Raw genomic sequence first — 12917 nt, 5'->3', positions numbered from 1 at the left:
TTTTTTTCACTTATTGTAATGACCTCCAGTTTCATCTGTTGTTGCAAATGGCAGGATCTCCTTTTCTAAGGCTGAATCCATTCATCCATCAATAGACACTGAGGTTATTTCCATAATGAACTACTATGAACAATGCTGCGATGAACATGGGGATGCAGATATCTTTTTAATACAGTGATTTTATTTCCTTTGGATATATACCCAGAAATGAGATTACTAGATCATATGATGGTTCTATTTTTATTTTTTTGAGAAACCCCTGCATTGTTTTCCTTAATGGCTATACCAATTCCTGCCAATGGTGTGTAAAGGTTCCCTTTTCTCCACATCTCACCAATAACTGTTATCTTTTGACATTTTAATAATAGCCATTCTAACAATTGTTAGGATATATTGTTGTGGTTTTGATTTGCATTTCCCTGATAATTAGTGATGTTGAGCACCTTTCATATACCTGTTAACCATTGGTATGACTTCTTTTAAGAAATGTCTATTCATGTCCTTTGCCCATTTTATTTTTTTATTTTTTTAATTTTTTTTAAATTTTTTTTTCTGGCTACAAATTTATTCAACACAGAACACCTCCAACTTTACTGAAGTGGCTGACCACGTCCATGACCAAATCTGCCTCTAAACTGGAACTCAGTTGCTGACCCAGCCCCGGCCTCAGCTTTCTTGTCGGCACCAGGGGACACAGCGCTTTGTCTGTAGGTGTCTCTGTCAGCTTCCCCTCATGTGAGTCTTGCAGGTCGCTCTCCCTCCAGACCTTTGGGCCGTGGTCGGCCTGTCTCAGGGCGGCTGCTGCGCAGAGTAGCAGGCACAATCTCGGGGGGCAGGTGGAGGTAATCATGGAGATACTGGATGCCATCGTTGGTAAGGTACCAGTAGAACTGTCTCCAGGCAAACTGTTCCTTTATGTAGCCGTGTGATTTGAGAGACTGCATGGCCTTCATGACGTGAAGGTTGGGCACATTCTTGTCTGCCAGCTCAGGGTGTTTGGGCATGTGGACATCCTTCTTGGCCACCATCACTCCCTCCTTGAGAAGGAGTTCATAAATGGCAATTCGGTTCTTCTTGGGCATCAACATCTCGGCAGCTTCTCCGTCCAGGGCCGGAGCTGGAAAGCTCCTTTGCCCATTTTAATCAGGTTATTTATTTATTTATGTTTTACTATTTAGTTGTTTACATTCCTTACATATTTTGGTTATTGACCCATTATCTGTTATATGGTTTGCAGATATTTTCTGTCATTCTGTGTTTTGCCTTTTCATTTTCTCGATGTATTATTTTGTTTTGTTTCATTTTGTTTTTGCTGTACAGAAATACTTTAATTTGATGTAGTCCCACTTGTTGTTTTGCTCTTGTTGGCCTGAGCTTTTGGAGTCATATGCATAAAACCATGGCCAAAACCAATGCCAAGGAGCTTTTTAACTATGTTCTCTTGTAGGAGTTTTATGGTATCAGGGCTTACATGAGAATATGACTCTCTTGTACATTGATTCAATGTTCACTATACCAGGAGGATTTCTGGTTACACATATTATCTTGTGTGTTAGCAGGCTAACAAAGCTTAGTTCCAGGAAACTCAAGATGAATTAGTCTTACCCAGGGATTACTACTTTTGATCATCTTCTAATCCTTAGCTCTGCTGAATCTGATGATAAATGTTTGGATTTTGCCATGGTCCTCCCAAACCCACTAAAGTCAAGAAACCTATTTCAGGCATCAAAGTATCTCACTAATATCCATGATTTATACAGAAAAATTACTCTAGCACTTTTTAAAGAATATATTGTTTTACTCATCAGCAGTTTTTTTTAAGACCTTTGTGAAAAATGTGTCTTCTAGCAAGTAACAAATGAAAGACAAAATGTACATTCATAGCCTCCAAAAAATGTAGATTCTTCCCTGTACCTTTTACTAAAGAATTTCTGGCATTTGATATCTTTATACCATGGACTACTGGTGAGTTGAGGTCTCAGAAACATGTAGGCAGAAATTGGAAAGGTTAAAACTAAAATATTGAATCCATACTCTCTGATGATTACATCTATGTTAATAAATATCACGTAATCTGAAAATGATAGTCTTCATTTTGGTTGGACTATCTCAGAATCCATTTCCATAAATACTCTTCAGATTTACAGCATTATGAAATGTCCAACCTCCTCTTCTTGGTGTTCAGCTCCTGTCATATATTCAGTATAAAACACTCCAAATTATACTTATGACTGTCAAATGCCTTAAATTTTATATTAGAGATCTGGTGATATTAAATTCAACTGATGTTATAATTTGGCAACTCCAAAATTGAAAAGCAAGTTTTCTTTCTGTGTCCTTCAACTCTGTGCCTCTAAGTGATAAAAATGTTTTTACCATGTTCATGGACTCTCCTTGGGCTTCAGTGTATCTTATTGACCTGAACATTTAGGGAATCAAGGTGACAGTACTATTCTTAAGCCATCCAGTACTGTTAGAAGTAGTTATTACATATGATAATTATTGAATTCGTCATGCCCTTCATACTATTTTTATAAGTAGCTCAGTTCCTCAGACTTTGACCTTCTTCTAGGTGATATAGTGATACATGAACTAGTAGTGTCACCTCTTCATAGACTTCAAGTTTCCTATTGTTAAATATGTAGGGATGTGATTTTCACTGTCTTCCAAATTCTTCCTAATTGTTATGGACTTTGTTACTACTCCCAAACCCAGTTCATGGTGTCATAAGAGTTCTTGGTTTCAGACAACAGAAGTTAACTCTGATTAATTCAAGAAGAAGTCTTTGTCAGAATAATAGCAGATGCTCACAAAATTGATCAGACATCTGATAAATGAGGGTTAAAAAATAGGGATGTTAGGGGACTAGACTAAAGTCTAGAACAAAACCACATTGCACTATAGAATCAGTCTTGTTACAGTGTGTTCTCTGACATAACTGCTACCAAGGAAGTATCTACTACCATGTCCACAGAATGAGTGCTCTGCTACCATCAATTCAACATTCAGAATTAATGCCAGTACTACTATAGGTAAGGTGAATTTTAAATATCGCTGTTCCTCTTAGTCACTTTTTCAAGATGTAACATCCGTTGTAGTTATACCTCTTTGGCTGAGATTAGATTAGGTGTATTTTGTAGATATAAAGGTATAAATATCCAAGTATTTGTGCATAAATACAGAGATCCAGGTAGAGCTGATAGATAGATAGATAGATGAGAAAGTATGTGTAATATATATAATATTTTTATAAATACCATAAAGTGCAGGTACAAAAACTGGGCTCAAAAATACTATTATTTATTCAAAGGGACAAATAAAAATAAACACTTATTGTGTTCTTCCTTTAAATGTATTTATTATATACTTCTTAACTGTCATTTATTCTCTACTCTGCCCGGCAAAGGGAACTAGATACAAAGAAAGGAAAGAAAATAATTATTACCATAAATATGGTCTACTTAGGTCATACCATTGTTATTTATTACATGTACCAAAGTTATTAATAAGGGTATAGAAGAATAAACAGAAAAAAAGTATTTAAATGAAATAGACATGCATTATTTTATATTTTCATTGACATATAATACAGTATTTAGGTGGCCTTGAAATAATATTAGGTCAATGATATGCAGTGATATGCAATGATATACTTTGAATTAATCACAAAGAATGTGTTTAGGGGCATATAACAGAAAGAAATATATAAGGAATCCTAGAATATCAGAGGTAAAATTATGCTGCTTTCCAATACTTAAATTTTTTTCTTGTTCTGTTCCTTTTTGATGTCATACTATGACGTAAATGACAACTTAATACAATGAAATATTAGAAGAATAAATTCCATGTATTATTGTTCATTGTTATGTATTTTTACTTTCCATTCAAAATAATGACAATTAAAATATGAAAATATCTATAATATAAAGAATTTAGCAATCATATTATAGAATAATGTTTTCAATGAATGTTCAAGAAAAGAAGCCATAACGCTTTGAATGCGCTTTGTTAAGGGTAATATCCAACATGAATGGTACTAACACTGGGACGCCTGGGTGGCTCAGTCGGTTAAGCGTCTGCCTTCAGCTCAGATCATGATCCCAGTGCCCTGGGATCAAGTCCCGCATCAGGCTCCTTGCTCAGCAGGGAGCCTGCTTCTCCCTCTGCCTGCAGCTCCCCCTGCTTGTACCCTTGCTAACTCTCTCGCCCACGCTCTCTCTCTCTAACAAATAAATAAAATATTTAATAAAAAAAAAGAATGGGGTGCCTGGGTGGCTCAGTTGGTTAAGCCACTGCCTTCGGCTCAGGTCATGATCCTGGAGTCCCGGGATCGAGTCCCGCATCGGGCTCCCCCTTCTCTGTGGGGAGCCTGCTTCTCCCTCTGCCTGCCACTCCCCCTGCTTGTGCTCACTCTGTCTCTCTCTCTCTCTCTATGTCAAATAAATAAATAAAATATTAAAAAAAAAAGAATGGTACTAACACTAGATATTACATTCCCTCTCTGACTCAATATTATTACAATACCATCTTAGCTTACTTGTTAGACTGCTATCATCATGGGAGATGCCCGGCGTAGTGGTTTATTAGTGACTGTCAGTTGAATAATCCAGAAATGCCTATTTCAAAACTGCAGTTTATTAGATAATTAATATTCTTGTCTTCAGAAGATGTCTTTCCTTTCGTGTCTGTAGAGTTTAACTTTCAAATTCAGTGTATTATTATTACAGGTGTTAGAGTTTTAGAACTATTCCGTGCCTTTATATTTTTAGACACTCAACTTGATGAATTATTTTAATAGAATTAATCGCATAAATCAGTCAATATAATTCAGCCCAAATTTTTTGTCTGACTTAATTCCACTCTCAAGACAGACACAATGGCCCCAGCCTATTGACATGGAGACTGAGAATAACTAACTGTGCTTTGGGATTTGATGTATCTTCAGGGAAGTCAGGTCACTCTACCAAAAAATAAAAAAAATCTTGCTTCTATATGAAAGTTAAAAAAATAATAAAACCAGGAAAAAAAAACCTAACTTGAAAAATTCAGTAGCCTGGGTTTCTTGGCTCTGAGCAATGCTATAAATTCATTTCTGGTAGAGGCCACAGAAAGCAATACTTGATTTCTCCTTTGAGTTTCATCAAATCAATGAAAATGAGACAGATGTTTGTGGAATTCTCTTGGAGGGTAGGTGGTGTAGAAAGCAAAGATACCAGGTGATAAACATAGGTGCTGAAACGTGGATGTTGCTGAAGAATTATTTGTTACATTTAAAGATTTGGAGCCTAGGAGATTTAACCAGTCTGGTCTCAGAGCCAAGGCCTTTCCCTGAATAAAAATAACAATAAATACAGTGAAATAAGTTATTCTGGAGGCAAAAATAAATTATACATTGAATGTTGGAATAATGTTAAACATTAACCCTGAATGAGGAAGAGAAACCTCCCAAATGAAAAAGGTCTATTTTACCATGTTTTCTATAAATTTGTGGGAAGCACCCCATCTAATGTGTTTGGATACTTCCTATTTTCTTAGTAAAACTGCCTCATCCTTGGAATTTCAGTGTATTGATGAAAAAGATCAATAAGCAATGTTGTAATTCACAGCTATAAGTATGAAGGAAACAATTCTATTGGAAAGTGAACCAGGTGGGTAGAATATTACCATAGATTTGAAAAACGGTAATGAATTTTCCTTTTAAGGAAGAAAAACACCAAAAAAAAATTACCTGTGAATTTTGTACTCTACAGAGAACTGTATCCCTTCTTAAAAACCACAGAAGCTAGAGGCACCTGGGTGGCTCAGTCGTTAAGCATCTGCCTTTGGCTCGGGTTATGATCCCGGGGTCCTGGAATCGAGCCCCACATCGGGCTCCCTGCTCCGCGGGAAGCCTGCTTCTCCCTCTCCCACTCCCCCTGCTTGTGTTCCCTCTCTAATTGTGTCTCTTTCTGTCAAATAAATAAATAGAATCTTTAAAAAGAAAACATAGAAGCTAGAGAACATAGTATTTTCAAGGAAATTTCACATTATGTTGATGAGTGAAAGATGTCTGAAAACTTTTAGTTTGGCACCTTAGTAAGTGTAGTCATTATACAGTGTCTTCTTTGACAAAATCCCTCTATTTGTTTAATGTACTACTGAGCTATCTTTGCTTCTCTTAGAGAACTTTTCTGAAGGACCTTCTTCTTAATTACAAAGCTTTCTTTAGGGAAGAACTTTATTTTTCTTATTTGGCTTCTACAATTCAGTGCCACTGTGTTGGAATGATAATGAAAGTTTCTGACCAAAAAATAAATGTCTATCAGATGACATGATGCTGAACATTCCACAGTATCTATATACTGTTGTGTGTTCAGGTAATTATTGTTACCTATTGGAAATGTAGAAATATAGAAAAGTTATTGTGGTTATAGAAATCCCTTTTTGATGCTGAAAGAGGCTACCAGCGAAAATATATCTGGATTTCATGCAGCATAAAGATAAATGTTGATAACTCAAGAAATGATTTCCATAGCAACAGAGGCAATAATACAAAGATACCTTTGAAAATACTGAGAATGAATATTACCATACATGTTCTACCATGTAATTACAGAGTATGAGGATTGCAGCAGGTTTTCAGAGATAAGAAGATACATCTGCTTGTTACTATCTTTGAAGGAAAGTTGGCAACTTACTTGCCCCTACCATAGATAGATAGATAGATTGATAGATAGATGATAGATAGATAAAGAGACCTACTTATGACAAGAAAACCAACAAAATGGAACTTCCTGAATGAGGCAGGGAAAATGGTTCACTTTTCTCTCTGTTTTGCATACTCACCTTACTAAAAAATTCTACACATCTCATTATCTTTGGGAAACTAATAAGCCTTTATCAATTAAAATATATTCTTATATAGTAAGTTTGATGTACCCATTTGTACTTGGCATTGTTCCAACCCATTATCATGGGATTCAGAATAAGGAACCAAGAGCTGGTGTTGTGAGTTGTTACGTGGTACTGGGGTAATCATTTGAGCATGTGAGGGTTCTGTTCTAAGTTCTTTGCTATATTAGTTACGTGACTTAGGCAAATGTTTTAACTGCTTTGAGCCTTTAAAAAAAACAAAAAACCAAATCCCAAACAAAAAAGAATTACTTTGTCTGCTTATTTTAATGAGAGGTATATGCATAGTGTTGGTACATAGCGGACTCTCAACAAATGTTAGTTTTTTTCATGTTTCTTTTATCATATGGCCTGACATTTAATCAACTTGGTGATTCATTTCTAATAATAAACTACTTCATTTAAAATTGAAATGTCTCTACGAAGGTTAAGATTTTTATATCATATTTTCAATTAGTTTAATTAGGTTGCTTTATGCTTCAATCTAAACTCAACCTCAAAAACTGACTATATTATGGAAACTAGAATTTTTATAGGGATGGTGGCAAGGGGATGGATGTGATTTCAATCTACAGAACTGGAAAGAAATTCCATCTAGCTTAAAAGAATTGAACTCAGAATTTTCAAGGTTAACACTGAAAATGAATTTTAAATGCAGAGTAGTAGCTGATCTGTTTGCTTATAGTTCTGTACTGACTGGGTTTTCATGTGCTGATGTTTGCTTCCTATCACAACATGCTTATACAATAGGGAAAAAAGGGAAGGAGTGTGAAGGGCATTCCCCTTCAAGCAGTAGAAAAATCTTTTTCATTTCTGAGAGCAGAACTGAGAGAGGCAGGTCTTCAAAAAGATTCCCTTAATAAGGTACAATGGGAGAACTTAAGAGCAATATGTGCAGAGTAGCGAACTAAGTATTTTAAACATCTACTTTGTAATCTACTGGGTACTGATACAGCCCTATCTTCTTCTTCTCTAGAGCTTCCAGGATTTAATCCTTGTCACATAGAGTCCCATTTCCTAATTCCTCCAATACAAGGACATCCTAGAGGAAATCTAAGTTCCAAATCTGTTCTAGTAGTTTATACATTGTTCCCTTGCTGGATGCACTTGTACTTCAAAAGAGCTCCATGGAATAAGCACTATTTTTTTCATCATAACTATTTTACAGTTAAGGAAACTGAGACCAGGCCTCCTGCTAGCAAGTAGCAGAGCTGGGATTAGAATTTAGACAGTTTATTTTCAGTGCCAGTGCTTTAAAATACCTTTTTTGTTCTACTCATTAAGTAGAACAAAATAACAACAAAAATGGTAACCACACAAGTTACAAAAGAGCAGACTAACGAACAGACTAACATGACTAACAAATCTAAGGGGATTTTTAAAATGTATCAAGGGGAATCACAGCTAAAAGCGATTACTATGAAATATTGTTGGTAATATCCTAATAACAAAAGCTCTCCTTTAACATCATGTGATTTCCAAGCATCTGTACTGGCCACGTGCCCATCTGTCTTTACAATATTGCTTTGCTTTGGCTGGATAGTTAAGATTTGTCATAGAACCTAAATGGTAGGTTTTAGAAAATTTTTAAGAATAGACTAACTTTGTCTTACCAATTTTTTAATGTATGTATAGGACAGAATAACATGTCATCAATAATATGCCTGAGTAATGCATAAAAGTGAAAATGTCTGGAGTGTACCGGCTTTACACACACACACACACACACACTCACACACAGAGTCAGATTTTTGGATCAGTTCTCAGCCTATCGGGAAGATGCCAGAAGCCTGCTAGTTGCCTATGGACCATACAGGAGAGCTCTATATCTATCTATCTATCCAGAGCAGACAAGGCCATGCAGGATTAATATTTTGAATTCTTGTGGCTTAGTTCCTCCATCTCCATGGAAGTCTGTCCTGCCAGTTAGGCAGGATTTCAGTTCAAAAACTTCCCGGGGGTAGAAGAAGATCCCCTTGTGCAGATCTCTTGGCAGCAGATTACAGGAATGCTTCTGGTACTGCCTTTCAGCCTCCCCACCAACACCACCTCCTCAGTGTGTTGGCATGACATTAATTTGCAGAATTTAATCTGTGGAGCAGAAGAGCCTGGGGTTTTCTAAAGCTTCCCCATTTTCCTATTTGAGAACTATTGGAGAATGAGTTGCCCATTTTCATGCTTTATTTCTCTTCTTATAATAGATTTGGAAATAACTGGGGCACTCAGCAACAATCCTTGGAAAATCTGCAGTTTCTTTCATCGAGTTCTGATACTGCCTTGGCTATGCATCAAGCAACATCTGAACAAAACCAGAGCCAATGGGCTGACAAAGTCAGAGGGAGGAACCTTAGCTCCTTTAAATCATGCATTCTTTTGTATTCCTCTCTTCTGAATACAAACTAGAAGGACTGGTACTCCTTCTGAATATTAAATCTAAAGTTGACCAGGTTCATAGAATTTTAGCTCTAAAGAGAATTTTAGAGTCTCAACTGCTACTTAACTGCTTCATATAATAGAAGAGGAAATTGAGTCTTGGCCTAAAAAGGAATAGGACATTCCCAAGGTCACAAAGATACTAGCAAATCTGGAATAGAGCCCTTTCTTCCTGATTCCTAATAATGTATCACGGCTAATATTTACTTGCTTCTAGATTATTACTTCATGCTTCTAGATTATTCATGCTTCTAGATTATTACTTCACCAGAATTAAAGAGTTAGACTTTATCATAGAACAGATGCGTGTGCATCCACTCTCCATATTATTTTTTTGGCAACGTTGCGTAAACACACACCATCAGTCAGTTGAATACTAATCTTATTTTACTAATTATTTACAATAACATGATTAATCATCAGTACCATGATTATTCTTCAAACAGTAGTAATTATCAGTGTACCAGACACTTTGTTAATCATTCAGGTATATCATTTCATTTAATCCTCACAAGAACTTTATACAGAAATGGTAAGAATATTTGAATTTAAAGGTGAGGGAACTTAGGCTCTGGAAAAAAAGGAAAACAAAATGAAATCTCTGAAGCCACTTGTCTAGAAAACAAAGTCCCTCCAGGCACACGTCTAAAATCAGTACAGGAATTCTAACACAACTCTTTTTTTTTTTTTTTTTGACCCTGTTGTTTATTTTAGTTTTTAATTCCGGTATAGTTAGCATACAATGTTATACTAGTTTCAGGTGTACAGTATAGTGATTCAACAATTGTATATACTACTTAATGCTCATACTACTACTTAATGATAAGTGTACTCTTCATCCCCATCACCTATTTCACTCATCCCTCGTACCTCCCCTCCCCTCTGGCAACCACCAGTTTGTTTTGTATAGTTAAGAGGCATTTTTTGGTTTGTCTCTTCATTTTTCCTTTGTTTGTTTGTTTTGCTTCTTAAATTCCACATATGAGTGGAATCATGTGGTATTGGTCTTTCTCTGACTGATTTATTTCACTTAGCATTGTACTCTGTAGCTTGATCCAGGTTGTTGCAAATGGCAAGATTTCATTCTTTTTTACGAATGAATGGTGTGTGTGTGTGTGTGTGTGTGTGTGTGTGTGTGTGTGTGTGTACACCACATCTTCTTTATCCATTCATCTCATCAATGAACACTTGGGTTGTTTCCATAATTTGGCTATTGTAAATAAGTTGCAATAAACATAAAAGTGCATTTGTTCTTTTGAATGAGTGTTATAGTAGTCTTTGGGTAAATACCCAGTGGTGGAATTACTGAGTCATACGGTAATTCTATTTTTAACTTTTTGAGGCACCTCCATACTGTTTTCCACAGTGGCTGCACCAGTTTGCATTCCCACCAACAGTGCATGAGGGTTCCTTTTTCTCCACATCCTTGCCAACATTTGTTTCTTGTGTTTTTGCTTTTAGCCTTTCGGCTAGGTTTGAGGTAATATCTCATTGTGGTTTTGATTTGCACTTCCTTAATGGTTAGGGATATTGAGCATCTTTTCATGTGTCTATTGGCCATCGGGATGTCTTCTTTGGAGAAATGTCTGTTCATGTCTTTTGCCCATTTTTAATTGGATTATTTGGGATTTTTTGTTTTGTTTTGTTTTTGTTGTTTTTTGGGAGGTTTTTTTGGTGTTGAGTTGTATAAGTTCTTTCTATATTTTGGATACTAACCCTTTCTTGGATGTGTCATTTGTAAATACCTTCTCCCATTCCACAGGTTGCCTTTTAGTTTTGCTTCTTCCTTTGCTTGCAGAAGTTTTTTTATTTTGATCTAGTCCCAGTAGTTTATTTTTGCTTTTGTCTCCCTTGCTTCAGGAGACATATCTAGAAAAATGTTCCTACAGCCAATGCCTGTTGTTCATTTTTTGAATAAGCCATCTCTTTCTCTCCATTTGCAGTACCTCCTTTTTTATGTAGAGTTCTTCCCTTGTGTTATTATGGTATTTTTTTCTAAGTAACACAACTTCTTCTGAATGAAGTTTGCCCTTTGCCTTTTAACTTGCTTTGTTTCAGATTCACAGTCCTCTACATTGTCTGCTGAGTAGTTAAAGCTCTAAATTCCTGAGACATTGGAAGATTTATACTGCTTCACATCAATGTTGCAAAACTGCAATGCCTTACACATGCTTCTTGAGGAGACTTTCCAGACAATATAACAAAATCCCTCAGGTGGCATCATATCTATATAAATGATACCTCTTGAGAAACCTGTTGAGTCAAAGAGGTATTTTGTTTGAAAGTTAGAGGAAGTGGTACATACAAATCATAATCATAATCTTGGTTCTTCACGTACTGTGTATAAAAATAGAATGGTAACCTCATAACTTTATAAAGTATTTTTTAAGAATTAAGTAAGGAAAAATATATAAAATACTTGGTACAATGCCTGGAATATAATAAGTGCTAGGTAAATATTAGCCGTGATCATTATTAGTATTCTGCCTTCATTTTTTCTCCTTCACTTTTTCTCCTTCTATTTATTCTCAACTCCTGTAAACAGTTTGCTTTTGTTGTCCTTGTCTATTATCACCATGTCATTAATATTGTTCTAATAGAAGTATGGACCACAAATTGATAATAGTAGTTTTTGAAGTGTTTTATTTGTATTCTAAACAACATTTATTGAACTACCTATCTACCTTCTACCTATCTACTTTTAATTGCTACTAAAATATTGTGTATATAATTGTCTTCTCTATTCCTCACAAAACTCTCTAAGGGAAGGCAACTATTCCTGTTTTTTAGATTATATTAGTTAATGTAAGTTATTTATCACCATGACAATTTTTTGTAACAAACAAGCACAAAACCTCAGTGATACACACAATAAACATTCATTGTTTAAGCATCTGGGTATAGTTGCACTAATCTTGGCTGAACTTTTTCATGTCCAAGAGCTCCACTGACTATTGGAACATCCAGACCCATGTTGGCTGGCATAACTGAGAGGATGTATTTCTGCACATAAGTCTTTCATCCTCCAACAGTTTAGACGAGGCATATTATTTTTTTAAATTTTTGTTTTTTTATTATTACTATTATTATTTTAATTAGGCTCCATGCTCTAATGGCTTGACCAGCCAGCCAGCCAGGCACCCCACAGACCAGGCATATTCTCATGACAGTTGCAATGGTGCAAGAGAAGAAGTAGAACTATGTTATGCATCTTAAGGCCCAAACTTTAAATTTCTTATTTTTTAGCCAAAGCATGTCAGACAACCAATCTCAGATTCAAATATGAGGAAGAAGACTCTACCTTTTTAATGGGCAGAACTGCAAAATCAAATGTCAAAGAGCATGGTTACAAGGAGAATAAAGAATCAAAAAAATTAATAAAATTAATTCATCCCTTCACAAGAAGAAACTGAGGCATATAATATAATCACCCAGGTTCGTGCACCTAGTGCAATGCAAAGTCAAAATTCAAACCAAGGATTATCAGATTGCACAATTATGACCCAATACATTTTGACTTTTCTTCCCATTAAAAACTCTTTCTTCCCTTGTCTTCTAGAGCACATTTTTTCCCTGACTCTACTCCCAACTCA

General features: G+C 35.7%; 1 pseudogene; it reads right to left on the bottom strand.

The window, feature by feature from the left end:
• Window positions 1-556: 556 nt before the first annotated feature.
• On the bottom strand, window positions 557-1112 carry LOC112829326 (small ribosomal subunit protein eS10-like; annotated as a pseudogene).
• Window positions 1113-12917: the final 11805 nt, after the last annotated feature.

This window comes from Callorhinus ursinus, unplaced genomic scaffold (genome assembly GCF_003265705.2).
Source record: "Callorhinus ursinus isolate GAN/ISIS: 27379988/994484 unplaced genomic scaffold, GSC_fseal_2.0 scaffold21, whole genome shotgun sequence".
Classification (NCBI taxonomy): domain Eukaryota; kingdom Metazoa; phylum Chordata; class Mammalia; order Carnivora; family Otariidae; genus Callorhinus; species Callorhinus ursinus.
Note: the sequence above shows the minus strand (reverse complement) of the source record. Positions and strands in the feature narration are given on the sequence as shown.